Consider the following 14,314-nt stretch of genomic DNA (forward strand, 5'->3'; position numbering starts at 1 on the left):
CGGCTTTTTCAAGGCCACGCGGACGCCCCCAGGCCCTCTCCGGTGCGGGAGAGGAGACGACGACCCTCCGTGAGACAGAGGACTGTACAGTAGCACAGGGAGCAGAGAGCTCCAGGATCACAGCAGCTGTCTCAGATGAAGGAGACAGAGCTGAGAGTAAAGACTATAAAGGAGGGCCGGTCGCTCGACGCTCTGTGAAGAATCACGGCTCGAGCTTCTAAAGCAGAAGCGAATCCAAACACACGCTCAAATATACCGCAGATCACGTGATCGCCGGAAGTGACGCTTCGTTACGTTTCAAGGCGCGTCAGTTCTCCGGTCCCGCTGCAGACCCGAGCAACGAGCTAGCATTGTGAAGCTAGCAACACTTGACCAGAATAGCGAACGAAATTCTGTCAAAATAAAAGTCCCTCCTAAACCTGAATGATGATGACGTTTTGACTCTCTAAACTGAAAATGATAAACTAGTTTAAGAAAACATGGTGTTTTCAACTATTTAAAAGCTTATTAAAAGTAACTAAAATTAATAACTGTAAATAATAACAGATATAAAGGAGATTTGTTTTCTATACTTAGTGTTGCTGGGATTGTTTTTCTTTCTCTGGCACTTTATTAATATAATCTTAATCAGGAAACATAAATCTTTAATGAAAGTGGCATTATGGAGGAAAATATACAGCTTTTAGACACTGGCATCATGTTTATCCCGTAATGACAAAGTGAAAACAGAGTTTTAGAAATTTCTGCAAATTTATTAAAATAAAATGAAAAACTAAAATGTTGCAGTGACATAAGTATTCAGACACTTTACTTAGTACTTATTTCAAGCACCTTTGGCAGTGATTACAGCCTTTAGTCTTCTTGGGTATGATGCCACAAGGTTCGCTCACCTGGATTTGGGGATTTTCGGTCTTTCTTCTCTGCAGATCCTCTCTGTAAGGTTGGATGGGGACATCGGTGGACAGTCATTCTCAGGGCTCTCCAGAGATTTTTAATAGGGTGTAAAGCAGGGCTCTGGTTGGCCACTCAGGAGCATTCACAGAGTCGTCTCTAAGCCATTCCTGTGTTGTCTTGAGTCACTGTCTTGTTGGAAGGTGAACCTTTGCCCCGTCTGAGGTCCTGAGTGCTCTGGATCAGGTTTCCATTAAGAATATATCTGTACTCCATTCAGCTTTCCCTCAACCCTGACCCAGTCTCCCTGTCCCAGACCCTGAAAAATACCCCCACAGCATGAAGCTCCACTGAAATAATGGTGTTGGGCAGGAGATGAGCAGGACCTGGTTTCCACCAGACATGACTCTTAGAACTGAGGCCAAAAAGTTCAGTCTTGGTTTCATCAGATCAGAGAACCTTGTTTCTTATAGTCTGAGAGTCCTTTAGAGGCTCTCCTGTATCTGACCACTCTGCCATGAAGCCCAGATTGGTGGAGAGCTGCAGTGATGGTTGAGCTTCTGGAAGTTTCTGTAAACAGGATCTTTTTGAACCAGAGGGACCATTTGGGTTCTTGGTCTCCTCTCTTATCAAGGCCCTTCTCCCCTGATTACTCAGTTTGGTGGGAGATCAGCTCTAGGAAGAGTGCTGGTTATTCAAACTCCTTCATTTAAGAGTTGTGTAATAATTATTCAAGATTATTTAACTTTACATATATAATCTACTGAGAATGAGGCCACAGTGTGGGAGTTCACTTCATTTTACATGTATTGGACCCAAAAAGGAAGGAAAAGACAGAAAAGACAGACACAGATCAGAATTCATTTTAAGAATTAACTACAAATATTTGTATGTACACAAATAAAATATTCACCAAATAACTCCTCACATTTTTTCAATCTTTTTTAAACAAGGACAGAAATGTTCATGTTGAGCCTCCTCTCATTGAGCTCTGGCAGCTTCCTCCCTCAGAAACTCCAGCACCTCTGCAGAGTCAGTACGCCTTCTCCTTTTGGCTGCTGGACTTACTGAGGGGGTACAGGAGGCACTCCTGCTGCTGGAGGGGACTGACTGACTCACAGGGTCAGACTTGGCACAGGAGGGTGCATCATCTTCCCCTTTGTTGGCCCCCTCTGTGTCTGAGCCTTTACTCGTTGAGGCCACATCAGCTGGTGGTGCTGGCAGTGGAGCACCTGTGATCTTCCTGAAGGTTTGCCTTCCAGGATGACACGCATTGCCCCAAACCAGCGCCATGTGGCTGCTGTGGCCTCACCCTGCTCAGTGCTCATCCCTGTAGGGGGACTTCTTAACTCCTAAAAGACGTACATGTGACAGTACAGTGTTGTCTCTATTAGCTGTTCGTACAGAAAAGATACCTCATCATTCTTTGCTCACCCTTTGCCCAGCACCAGTGAAAAGTTGGGAATCTCTGAAAACACACTTTCTAAACACTGTTTTTCTGGTTAGGATGATGTAACATAACAGACACCAGCGCAAGCCCTTATCCCTACAGTCATCATCATTATGTGGAACATGACATGCACCTTTGCCGTTTGCTCAAGAGAAGCCTTATTCTCCAGGCCTAAGTCTCTGTGAACTGTCCTGCAAACCAGGCTCCTGAGTCCGACATGAATAAAGATGCAGGTTATTTTTGGACAGGCGGCATGATGGAGCCACAAACCCAGTTTCCGGGTCTCGGAGGAGAGGAGGAGGTTTGGGGGTTTCTGGACGCAGCCCAGTAGCAGCAGTGAGAAGACCGGCCTTAAGCAGCGTGGCGGACATTTCCCTCATAACGCCGCTATAATCATTTTCCATAGTGAATTACTTCTGCTCCACTTTATGAAAATAAACTGAAATAAAATAGAAATATAGAAACTGTGTGAATCTGCTGGACTTTCATTTAAAAAGACAACAAAACATGCAGTAGTTTCTCTCTGAAGGTCAGGTGTTGTTTCCAAACTGACTAAAGAGAATAAAAGTGCTTGATAAAGCTCCTCCGTATTGGAGGGTTTTAACTGGAGACGATGTGAAATGAGCTCTAATAAAACACTGAAGTATTTCTGTTTATTTCTGTGTTCAGCAGATGTTCAGTCTACATGCAGATTAAACAGGGGGATTTTTCACATTATCAAATATTATCAAACGTGGATATTTTATTTACGAGGAGAACAAAGCAGTTACACACTCAGATAAAATACATGTAATTAAATGTAGATAAAATTACATTCAGTGAAAAGTAGAAACACAGGCAGACATCACTGTATGGAGCTCCCGCTTCAGTTTGGACGAAGCTGATGAACACAAGTGAATCAGGCGATGGAGGTGTAGTGTTTTATTAGAACAGCAGGTGGCGCAGTAGAGCTGAGAAGCCTTGAAGCACTTTGACTTTAACTGTGTTAAAAAGCCTGAAAGGGAGTTTTTACACTGTTTTTACACTGTAACCGGACACACACACACACACACACACACACACACACACACACTCCATATAAACTGCTTCACAACTAAACATGGGATCAACATACAAACTCCAAATGTTGCATCATGACAATTTATCTTCAGACCTAGAAAAGATACAATTATACAGAGGATGATGATGATGGTGATGATGGCGGTGATGATATTGGTGATGATGATGATGATGGTGATGGTGATGGTGGTGATAATGACAATGAAGATGATAGTGATGATGGTAATGATGGTAATGATGGTAATGATGGTGATGATGGTGATGATGATGGTGATGATGGTGGTGATGATGGTGATGATGATGGTGATGATGATGGTGGTGATGATGATCATGGTGGTGATGATGATGATGATGATGATGGTGATGATGGTGATGATGATGATGATGATGATGATGATGATGATGGTGGTGATGATGGTGATGATGATTGGGTCATTTGACGGCTGAATGTCTCTGAATGTATAAGAAGCGCTCCTCTTTCAGCCTGAGTCAGGCGCTCTGCCTCTGCTCGGACTGCTTCCAGATGAAGAGGCTCCTCCTTGTTCGGACTCACAAAGTCTCTGAGCTTTCATCAGTGTCTGAAAGTGTAACAGAGAAACAGGACATCGTGTCTTCTGTCCCTCCACAGTCCACAGTGTCTCCGTCCACAGCTGTGTCTAAACTGGAGAAGAGGTGAAGAAGAAAGGTGAACTGCAGGAAAGTCTGGACCACTGTGTAGAAGACGCTGGTAGATCTGCTGCCCCAGACTTTCCAGCCCCCCTCAAAGGAGAGCTGATGAGAGCCCCCCACCTTTACCTGAATCCCCCAACAGCTGGGAGTCATTTCTCCTCCACGATGAGACGCTGGATCTTTCTGAACCGCTCAGAGTTAAAGACGAACCCAGTGAACGAAGAACCACATTAGAGCTTAAAAACAGGCCTGAAACAGTCCGTCAGTCGAGGACATTTTCTGAAGGTCTGTGGAAAACGTCCTGAAGCTCTTTCTGTCTGTCAGCGTTTTCTTTACTAACATCTGAAGCTTTATTTAATTAAATAAAAAGATATCAAATGTTAAAATATGGATGATTTACTGATTTGGTTTCACTGTTTCATTAAATGTGGATTGTTCATAAAATAAATAATTTATTAAACTACACAGAATAAACTACGACATATTCTGGACTTATTTTCTAAATTAAATGTAAATATGCTAATTAAGTAGTGGATGTACACTTTCATACGGGTTTATTTAGCATGTTAGTGAGTGTGGAATATGGAAAAGCATGTGGGTTTGATATGTTTAATGTTAATAATGAACTCTGGAGATTTTAGTAGTGAATAATCCCTCATCGTCGCTCCAGCTTCACCCAGAAGAAGGTGCAGTGCGTCCCCGGTAGCGCCGCTTCCAGCCTGTCCGTCTCCTGCAGGGAGGCTCCCAGCACAGACGCTCCGATACAGCCAGGTGAGTTCATGTTAGCTAGCTGCTTCTAAACAGATATTTTATCATATATGTGAGCACAAAGCTACAGCGGATATTTTAAATATGAGTATCGTTAGGTGTGTGTGTGTGTGCTTTAGCTGTACAGCTGTAGAAGCTAAGCTGCTAGCGCTAGCTCCGTTAAGACCTGCTGGCCACAGGGAAGAGGTGGGTGAGGATGTCTGTGGGTGGTTGGTGGTGATGTACGGAGTTCACTTAGAAACTTCTCTAAAAAGCTTTTAGGAACGTTTCTAAAAGAAAGGACTAACTTTTATTTAGTGCTTCATCCAACAATACAGGCTTTCTTTCCTGAGCTGTTTGAGCTGCTCCTGCTGTGTGAAGATCAGCTGGAGTGAAGAGCTGAGCTGAGCTGCATTAGCCATGTCCCACTAAACTTCACCTCCAGATTCGATCAGTTCTTATTAAAGTGTGAAGAAGCTGAATTTAAAACCTCCAGACTCACTTTTGTTTCTGTGAAATGAAGTAAGGATTGTTGGACAGTGTCTGAAAGTAGCTCTCCTCCTAACCTAAGTCGGAGCAGCGAGAATTAAACAGCTTCTGGAGCGGCTGTTTGTCTAGATGTTGATGAGCAGGACAACATTTGCTCTCCTGCTCATACCTAGATCTTTAGCTTTAGCAGCACAAGGTAAGCATGAGTTTGTGGGTTTTATTACACACCGAGATGTATTAGCAGAGACGCTGTATTAACTGTAGCTGACTGTCATTTTATTAAGAAATATGTGTTTCAGGAGCTGACTGGACTTGGGACAGACTGCTGTACCACAACATACCGGCAGAGCTGAACCAGTCAACAGTGAGTATTACTGCAGCCTCAGCTTCATTTAATGTTCAGATGTTTGTGCAGTTTTCACCTTATAATGTTTCTTTAATCATTTGTGACTGCAAACCTTTTTAGGGAGGAAAAAAAAAATGACACAATCTTCAATCTTGTTGAAAATAACACAATATGTAGTTTATCAGCCGAGATGTTTGTTCACATTCTACATGTCCGCATCTATAATTTAACAAAGAAACTGTGAGAAAACTTCAACATGTCTTAAGTCTGGGGTAAGTGAATTTGTGTAGAATTAAGTAATGTTATTTTATTTTTAAATTCACCTTTTGTAAAGATGCACAGCATTTAAGGCTGTGTCTGGCACCACTTACCAGCAGAGGGCGACGGCGGCGAGGCACAGTTACCCAAGGGAACTCCAATCCCCAGAGATCCCCCTGAGGGGTAATCAGTGCCAACCAGACACAGCTGGTGGTCTCAGCATTTAAGGCTGAAACAAACAGCACTTCTCCCTTTCCTTCACTTCTGTGTATCGTACCGATCACCCCTCTACAAAGGTGTAAGAGAGAAGTTGTAAAAATAGAAAACAGGGTTGTAAAATGAAGTAGCTGAGAGAGCTCAGCTCATAAGTAAAAGAGTTTGAGTTAAGCACTGAAGTTCCCTCTCCAGAGAGAGAGCTACATTTGTTTTTCTTCAGTTGTTTTAGTGCTAACTGTCTGAACTATGCCATAGTCTCCTTTGTTGGAGGTGTTGGACCTCTGTTGCCAGGGTTGCTGGTTCAAACCCAGCTGGGAGCAACTGTTCTCCCACAAGTACACAAAAGCACCCACAGTCACATCAACTACACATACATTAACCTTACATCACACATTAAGGCCTGTCCTTACAGGCTTTCCTCTCTGCACTTTGGTCTGCTCCCTGACTGTCCCGTAACACCTTTTTAATAGGTGGTTTGGATCAATGTTTGTTAACAACAGAACCACAACTGGCCTCCAGCACACAGTATCTGAAAAGATAGAGAAGCTGAATGGCTGAAGTTAACACTGTAGCAGCTTTTGAACCGTCACCCCATCTGCTAAATGGAGTTAAGGAGGCTGTAACTGTGTAAACTAACGCCAGTATGAATCTGGATGCACACCAGAATCAGAATTCAAGGTTATATCTGGAAGATCTAGAGTCTACAGACTATGGTTTTTCTAAAAATGTGTAGTAGACACAGATGCAGAACCTTTAAGCACAGATGGGAATGGACCTGCCCTTGCCTCAGACCTGCAGAATGGGCCATAAATAAAATGGCAACTCAAAGCAGCGTTAATTAACTTTCAGGAATTCTTAGAGATCGTGGACACAATCTACCCAAAGATGCACTCGGCTTCCAACCCTCTCAGATGCTTAGGTCAAAATATAATGTGGAGGACAGAGTATTTATGGCCTAGAATCCTACATTTGCCTCAGACTGGGTCAGAGTTAATGCCTGACACATTCAGATAGCACAGTTGATTTAGTAGTGAATGTTGATTGGCTTATCATTTGTAGGTCTAGCAGTACAGTTTTGGCCTGTTTGAGTAAAATTCCACAATGTGGAGCCATTTGTGATGCACTGTTCTGTGGACAGTCAAAGGCTCATCCACTAGTGGACTACTCAGTGACTTCCTAGAAGAGCTGGGGGAACTACCGAATGAAGGGTTTATCTTCCAGGGAAACGCCTACAATGGGCACGTCTAAGCATTTCCATGTGATGCTCCTGCTAGAGCTTTTTAAAATGTACCAAAACTTTTAAATGTACCTGACTTTAAATTAAAGAACAGGTAAAGAGGTCAGTCAGTTTGCACACAATGAGGACCACCAGTTTGACAAAAGCCCCCTTATTACAGCTGGAATACCTTGTCAGTGGTTTTGCATTAGGCTACATGCATTTGGTGTGTTTAGGTGTTGTGAAATGTGTGCTTGTGTTTTTGTGCAGAGAACCCAGTACCTGGCGATAGACAGAAAAATTACATTTCTGACAAACTTGTGAGACTGAACGGATCTATGCCCACTGAATTTACCAGACAGCCTCATTCATTACAGGAAGTTAATCGGTGGAAAGCCACTGAATTCAGGCAGTTCGTTCTGTACACTGGACTCATTGTATTAACTGTATTGTATCGTATCCTGCTAGAGTCTGATGCTGACGGATGCAGTTCTTACCTTGGATATGCAAAAAGAACTCGAGGTACTTTGTTAAGAACAGCACCAAGATTTATGGTAAAACCTTTGCAGCGCTCTTTGCAGTTTGTCTCCAGTGTGGTGAGGGCTGTGCCATTTTCCCTGGTGCAGAATAGCAAAAGGGGCACTAATAAATACTTTAATCAGTTTTATGACCACTTTCCTTTATAATCCTGATTCTTTTCAGTTGGAATCTGATTATTCTGTATCATTTTATGTGATGAAATGTGTGTTTGGTAGTGAAAAAAAATATATAATATAATATATATTAATAAACAAATTATATATATATATATATAAATAATATATAATTTGTTTATTAATGTATATTATTCGATGGCTTGACTGAAGAGAAGCAGGCAGTTGTCTGTGGTAAAGACACCAAAGGTTGGAGGCAGGAAAGACTGCTTCACCTTTCAACCTGTCAAACAGAAGATGATCTGAGGTAATTCACTGAATATTGACTACTTACTGACAATACAATCTCATAATGAAGATACCATCATCAATATGTAATGTCATTTTGGTTTGTAGATGTAGAGCAGGAATGCTATGATTATGACTATTACCTGCCAGTCAGACAGTAAAAGCTAAGAGCCTCTAGAGAGAGCTTTGCAGAAGGTGTATCAAGTAAGGATGTGTGGCTGTATTTTAGAATCCATTTTCTCAGATGAAGATGGTGATCCTCATGCAATTGTGACCAGGACACGAATGTATATCTGTGGTATTCTAAAATGTTGTGTTAGTGGTGAAGCGGATCACAAAACATTTTGGATTGGATAATTTTTCGAATCATCAAAAAGGTAAAAGGGAGAAAACTTTGAAAGTGTAGTCCATATATGAGTATATCTCAATTGAAGTATTGTTCTTTTCATTTTCATTTTTTGTTCAGAATTTAATTTCATTTATTCATTACAGATACAATACAGACAAAACAATTCAGATATTTCATCACCTTTGATCAGTATGGCTTATAGCTCAAAAATGAGAAATCAGTTATTAGAATATTTCAGTTTGAGTAAATTACTACTCAGACAGTATAAATCCAGTGAATCGCTCTGTATAGTTCAGCATAAGCAATCACAATCATGGGGAAGGCTGCTCACTTCACAGTTGTCCAGGAGACAATCATTGGCACCCTTTACAAAGAGGGTAAGCCAGAGAAGGTCATTGTTGAAAGGGCTGGCTGTTCGCTGAGTGGTGTTAGTATAATAATGGGAGGTTGTCTGTAAGGGGGAAAATGTGGTAGAAAAGGGTGCACCAGCAACAGGGATGACCAGAGCCATGAGGGAATTATCAAGAAGAACCACCACACACCTGCGTCTCCCACAAAGGAGCTACAACTGCCTAATATCAAGACAGTGCAGCAGTCTACTAGGATATTGTAGAGCACTTCATGCTTCTATCTACTGACAAGCTTTATAGACATACACGTTTCCTTCCCCATCAGGTTTTAGCTGGCCATGATATCACTGTGCTTGATTAGCCAGTCAACTCTCCAGACCTGTTGAGAGGAAGATGAGAAACCCCCGACCCAGCAGTACAGACAAGCTGAAGCCTATTATCAAAGCAACCTTCAGTAACATCACAGCAGCGCCACAAGCTGATTGCCTTCATGCCACGCCTCACTGATGCTGTAAATTGTGGATAAAGGATCTCCAAGTATGGAGGTGGAAAAAAAAATAGAGAACGAGGTATAAGCCATGCTGATCAAAAGTAATAACACAAAAGGGCTTGAAGTACATCACTGTACAAGTCATGAATATGAAATGACCGTATAACTTAAATAAACAAAAAAGAAACTGTTCCATGCTGTTGTTCTATTCTTAGATGTACTCAAGAATTTCTGAATGAACTACTTTTCCACGTCTATGCTGTGTCTGTGTAATATTGTGAGGCACTGGGGCTGCAGATTGATCTTTTTAAAGACCCTGACCAAAGAACACACCTTCTTCCTGTCTCACCTGAGAAACTCAGAAGTTGCAACAAGGCCAGAGCAGTAATTATTGGTGGTATTTTTAATGTTTCATAATGTTTCATAAACATAAGACAGCCCTTGTTCATGACCAGGAGGATTCTGAGCAGGTATGCTTATCAACCTCAGAGTGTATATGGGCCTCCAGTCAGTCTTCAGTTAATGGTATGAGGTGTTGATGTAGTTCATTTGCATGTTTCTTTCTCTTTCTTTCTACCTATGCTGTAGGAAGTGTCCCACATGAGCCTTCAGAACCGGAGCCATTTCTAGTGTCTACAGCAAGTACAAACCAGATTCCAAAAAAGTTGGGACACTAAACAAATTGTGAATAAAAACTGAATGCAATGATGTGGAGATGGCAAATGTCAATATTTTATTCGTAATAGAACATAGATGACAGATCAAAAGTTTAATCTGAGTAAATGTAACATTTTAAAGGAGAAATATGTTGATTCAAAATTTCATGGCGTCAACAAATCCCAAAAAAGTTGGGACAAGGCCGTTTTTACCACTGTGTGTCATCCCCCCTTCTTACAACACTCAACAGACGTCTGGGGACAGAGGAGACCAGTTTCTCAAGTTTAGAATTAGGAATGCTCTCCCATTCATGTCTAATACAGGCCTCTAACTGTTTAATCGTCTTGGGCCTTCTTTGTCGCACCTTCCTCTTTATGATGCGCCAAATGTTCTCTATAGGTGAAAGATCTGGACTGCAGGCTGGCCATTTCAGTACCCGGATCCTTCTCCTACGTAGCCATGATGTTGTGATTGCTGCAGAATGTGGTCTGGAATTATCTTGTTGAAAAATGCAGGGTCTTCCCTGAAAGAGATGACGTCTAGATGGGAGCATATGTTGTTCTAGAACCTGAACATAGTTCTCTGCATTAATGGTGCCTTTCCAGACATGCAAGCTGCCCATGCCACAAGCACTCATGCAACCCCATACCATCAGTGATGCAGGCTTCTGAACGGAGCGTTGATGACAACTTGGGTTATCCTTGTCCTCTCTGGTCCGGATGACATGAGTCACGATTTGAAGTTCTTTATGGAACACTGGGATGCCATCTGACCACAGAACAGTCTTCCATTTTGCCACACTCCATTTTAAAAGACCCCTGGCCCAGTGCAAACGTCTGAGCTTGTGGAGCTTGCTTAGAAATGGCTTCCTCTTTGCACTGTAGAGTTTCAGCTGGCAACGGCGGATGGCACGGTGGGTTGTGTTTACCGACAATGATTTCTGGAAGTATTCCTGAGCCCATTCTGTTATTTCCTTGACAGTGGCATTCCTGTTTGAGGTGCAGTGACGTTTAAGGGCCCGGAGATTACGAGCATCCAGTAGAGTTTTACGGCCTTGATTCTCTGAATCTTTTGATGATGTTAAGCACGGTTGATGATAACTTAAAAGTCTTTGCTATTTTACGCTGGGTAACACCATTCTGGTATTGCTGCACTATCTGCGCAACAATGGTGGAATTGGTGATCCTCTTACCATCTTGGCTTCAGAGAGACACTGACACTCTGAGAAGCCCTTTTTATACCCTATCATGTTGTCAATTTACCTAATTAGTGTTAATTGGTCTTCCAGCTGTTCGTTATATGCTCAATTTCCTTTTTCCAGCCACTTATTGCTACTTGTCCCAACTTTTTTGGGATTTGTTGACACTGTAAAATTTTGAATCAACATATTTCTCCTTTAAAATGTTACATTTACTCAGATTAAACTTTTGATCTGTCATCTATGTTCTATTACGAATAAAATATTGACATTTGCCATCTCCACATCATTGCATTCAGTTTTTATTCACAATTTGTTTAGTATCCCAACTTTTTTGGAATCCGGTTTGTATATGGTGATACAAAAGAAAGAGACTGATCACTTCAGGTCAGCAGACGAAGAGTAATCTCCATAAAGACAAAGGAGTAAGAGAATTACTAGGAAAGAGAATTAGTAGGAAACATTTGTACAATAAGAAATCAAAAACTAACAATTAAAATATCCATCCTAAAAGGCCCATCTCTACAACGTTATATCAGAAAGGCCCAAGAAGTCCATGTGGCCAAGTATCAGAATTGTTCATGTTTGATCCCTGGTCAAGCAAATTTCACTGAAATGTCTTTCCTAGGATTCATAACATCAGTGCAGCTTTCAGGACCTACTAGTGAGCAAGTTCCACCTTGGTTGGATAGTAGACTGTCCAGAGCAATGAGGTTCTGCAGAATCATCATTCTGTGGGAGGCTAAAGCTAAGCTGATGTTGCTCAAGGCAAAAACAGGGTTATTTATCAGTTGGTCCATTTGTCTTGTGAGGGTACAGACCTGATCCAGGGATTGCAGGACACACTATTATGGAATTACAGCTTCTAGAGAGCCATCTGTTGAAAAGTTAAACCTGGAATACAGGTGCCACTCTGGTCAGAGCTGCCAATCTTAGTTTTTCTTGTTTACCTCTTATGGATGGATACAGGTTTGCAAGGGTACATCTACCATTAATTCTAGAGAGCAATTCAGACAATAAAGACAATCCTGGTGTCTGTCTCTTTTCGAATGGTGTCCAGAAACAGAATAGTGGAGAACGATTGTGCTGAAGCAGCCTGACAGCTTACAGGACACGGGCACCTGAAGAAAAAATCGTTGAGAACTTTTCAGTGTTTAAAGTAGAATCTCCAACAATGAGAACACCACCCTTAGGAGTTGTCCTCGGTGACGGAGCAGGTGAAGAGCTGAGGACCTCAAACATGTAAGCAGAGGTGAAATTCAACTGTGGTGGAGAAGCCCTTGGCTTTTTTCTGACCACACTGATGCTCCGAAGTCCTTTTCCAGTGTGGGAGTGGAGAAAACGACCCTGCGCCCATCTTTTGTCTGTGGAGTTTGGACTGCCTCTACAACAGCAGCTGGTCATGCTTGACGACCTTCCTGCAGAGCATCTGGAGAACTCGTCCCTCCACAGTCACCATGTTCCAGAGTAAACACAGACAGAATAGCAAATTGTGAAACAGTACTGTACAGTAACACCCCCTTAGTAGACACTTGGTCCACTCCAGGGTGAGGAGGGAGGAGCAGAATAGGCTGAAGCAGAAGTAGACGTCTGTGAGGCTTTGCAGCTCTCAGATGAAGCCGCTGAGGCCTTGTTGTACAAAGTGTGTGTAATCCAGCTCTTTTGTGTTGTGTTTTTGTTGTGTGAACTTTCTTTTGATTTCTGCACGAATTCAACATTAAATATTACTGGAACTTTGTCCACTTAAAGCCACGCCATCACCACCACAACATTAGCATTTCTATACTGACCCACAATCAGTCTAATCTATTTAAAACCAACTACACATCTGTTCTGCCCGTGTTGCCCAGAAATATAAACTCAGATTTGGTAAGGATTCATCCCCTAGATAAGAAGGAATTTTAATCTGGACTTATTATCCCAAATTAATCTGCTTATTAATTGATTTACCTTTTTAAAAAAGATCGGGGTCAAATGACCAGGCAGGTTTTTAAATAAATAAAGCAAAATAGGTAAAATGTTCATCTTGATTACACAAATTCTTCCAAGTGTGGTTCAGGTCAGGGGTAATTTTTATCCCAATGTATCTAAAGCTAATTAGTCAACTGGAACAGTAGATTTAGTTTATTATAATCCGGGATATTCAGCTGAATAGCTGTAGACCTGCCCAAACTGATTTTATAGCGAGATAGCACACTGTAATTAGTGAAGAAGTTTCTGATTTCAGGAACAGACGTCACTGGATTCTTTAAATATAGAAGTATATTGTCTGCGAATAATGAGGTCCAATGGTCTATATTTATATAATTATTCCCCAATTCAATTTTCTCCAGTAGTGCAAAAAAAAATTCCACTCAACCCTGCTGAACGCTTTCTCAGCATCTAATGAAACTATTAAAGTAGGTCTTTTCTTTTGGTAAGAAGATTTATAATATCATGAAAGCGGTGAACTTTATCAGATCCATATCTGGATTTAATGAGTCTCTTCTGATCAGGTTTAATGATGTATGGAAGTAATGTTTCCAGTCGGGGAGACAGTGCTTTAGTCAGAACTGTGTAATCTACATTAAGTAGACTAATGGGTCGATAGGAAGCACACTCAAATCTGGCCAAAAGTTCTTTGACTGTCAAAATTCAAAGAAATTTGAGGTCCAGGTGCTTCTCCTGAGGGCATGGCTCTGATAGCATCCCAGATCTCCTCTAGTGTAAAGGGGGCATTCAAAAAGTCTGATCAACTTCTGAGACTCTAATCTAAGTAATTTGATCTTTCCAAATGTGAACTGCCACAGTCTGAAGTGTAAAGCCATTTAAAAAGAAAGGATCATTAATTATGCGAGGGTGGTAGGATTTCTGTTTAGAAAAAAGGAACAACTTAGAAATATGAGGAGTGTATTCAAGGATAAGCTTTAATTTAGCTTTTACTAGCAGAGACCAATTTGTTTCAGACTGTGTTTGTGTTCTAGTTGCAGCATCTCAGCTTCCAAACTT

The sequence above is a fragment of the Salminus brasiliensis genome, chromosome 8, assembly GCF_030463535.1.
Source record: "Salminus brasiliensis chromosome 8, fSalBra1.hap2, whole genome shotgun sequence".
Lineage (NCBI taxonomy): Eukaryota > Metazoa > Chordata > Actinopteri > Characiformes > Bryconidae > Salminus > Salminus brasiliensis.